The sequence below is a fragment of the Balaenoptera borealis genome, assembly GCF_965194805.1.
Source record: "Balaenoptera borealis genome assembly, chromosome: 15".
NCBI lineage: Eukaryota > Metazoa > Chordata > Mammalia > Artiodactyla > Balaenopteridae > Balaenoptera > Balaenoptera borealis.
Window position 1 is genome coordinate 2,957,501 of NC_138871.1, and position 1,976 is coordinate 2,959,476.

The 1,976-nt window shown below is 47.0% G+C and overlaps 1 long non-coding RNA gene across 5 annotated transcripts in view; it reads left to right on the forward strand.

Moving 5' to 3' along the window:
• LOC309612132 overlaps positions 1-1,540 on the forward strand; it is an 86,683-nt gene extending 85,143 nt beyond the window's left edge. For 4 of the 5 annotated variants that reach the window (XR_014234952.1, XR_014234974.1, XR_014234975.1 and 1 more), the window contains one exon: positions 1-1,540. This exon is cut by the window's left edge. This is a non-coding gene — a long non-coding RNA (uncharacterized lncRNA). The other variant, XR_014234953.1, reaches the window with a different exon arrangement.
• Positions 1,541-1,976: the final 436 nt, after the last annotated feature.

Sequence of the window (1,976 nt, forward strand, 5' to 3'; positions counted from 1 at the left end):
GAGCCCCTGGAAGCGCTGCATCACTTCCTCGTTTGCAGAGAATGCCTGCCTGGACGACCCATTCCCAGGAGTGGAAGCCACCTGCCTCTGATCTTGGCCGGCACCCCTGTGGGAGCTCCACTTTTAAATAAGTAAATAAAGGGGTTGGGAAGCCTGCAGAGTCTTTCCTCTCTTTATGGATGGAATCATGAGACATAGTAGAAGGACACGGGCTTTGGAATTTAAGAGAATTTGGGGCACCTCCCCTGGCTCCGGCACTTATTTGCTGATTTGTGTGAGACACTGCATGAGTTATGGACTCTGTGAGCTCGACTTTCCTCATCTCTACAATGGGTATGAATGTGGACGGGCGGCAGGATGTTGGGGGGATGCATGAGGACATCTCCACTGACATGATCTGAGTGTGGACGGTGAGGTCCCCGGTGCACCAAGGATTTAGTCTGGACCCTCCGTGCAAATAAGGCAGCTGGCACCAAATCAACCCTCAAGAAGAGTTAGAAGGTTTTTTATGCTGTTACCTTTACCCTGCATAAGATTCTTCCCAATACTGACATGGGCCATAGGAGGACTAAAAGAAGCCCCAGCTCTCGGAGGTGCTGACCTCAGCTTTGTCCTTCCAACTTTTGGATTCCAGATCTAACGCTTATGAGTTGTGTGATTTTAGAAAAATTATTTCATTTTTCTGAGCCTCAGTTTCCTCATCTGCAAAACGGTCCCAATTAAACCTACCTCAGGGGGAGTTTAGCAAAAAAAATTAAATGCTAACATAGTAAACTCCTGGCACATAGTGGGCACCCAACAAACAATTCTGCTTTCTTAACATCATGATATGAATGTCTGTTCATAAATAAGCTCTGATCAATTCTCTCTAAAAAAAAAAAACAAGGAAGATTCAGATTTTTCTATTTTGTTACCCAAAGTATTATTAGACTTTAAAGAAAACAAGGCATAGCCTTCATCCCATAAGACTGAATTGACTGTTTTTTTGGCAAGAAAAAAGGCATAAACACAACTGACATCAATTTTCTGTGCATATTGCATCTTGTCTCCCTGTTTTACAGTTTTCGAAAACCGGAAGTCCATCTGTCTCTAAAGACCTTTCTAGTTTCTAGAAGAGAAAACACTGCCTAGATGTGGTCGTGCCGCTTAATCTGGCTGACTTAAAGGCGCCTCGCACTTTCTCCTTCTGCTGCCATGTGCGGCCGGGATGCTGATTTATGGCCGCCTCTGCCCTGGCAGGTTAACCCCAACATGGGTCCCCTGCCCTGTTCATTTTATCATGATCTGTCCCCTGGCTCTTCAGCGCTGAAATCACAGCAGAGGCAAGCCCGCGGCTTGGTGCACGTTGCTTGTTTATGCCCACGTGGAAAGAACAGCCAGATGTCCTGGACACCAGAGCACTTCCCTCTACAGTGTTCATACAATCCTGCATCAGTCCGAGAGCTACCCATCCATTGAAGCCATTACCTGGACGGCACACTGTATTCCTTGATGGAGAGGCTTGTGTTTGAAAACAGTAAAATCTTGACTTATTTTTCCAGTCCTGGCTTTCTTGGTCCCCCTTTTCTCTTTAGTTCTAAACAATACACTTCCTATTTCAGTGCAAATGTCCCCTTATTCTGGAAGAGGCAGACTCCCATACTTTTTGGCCATTTGTAGCATCTACCACTTGGACCGTAGAAAAAGAACAGAAGAAGGAATTGCATCTATTTTCCATCTTTAATGAACAAGCCATCAAATTACCAAAGTAAGACAGATCTAATTCGAATTTCAAGGAATTTCTGGGTCCACAGAGGGGCAGGAAGGTGATGTGTCGGCCAGGGGTCTGTCTTGGGTGGGGTTAGCTCTTCCTGTGGGAGCTTGGCCTCCACCCTGAGGTCAGCAGGCTTGAGGCAGGAGGCAGGTAGAGTGGAGGGGGCGCCCTGGGAAACCCCTGCAGATCTCTTCCCCCCGGGGGGGCATTGCAGCTCCCCAGG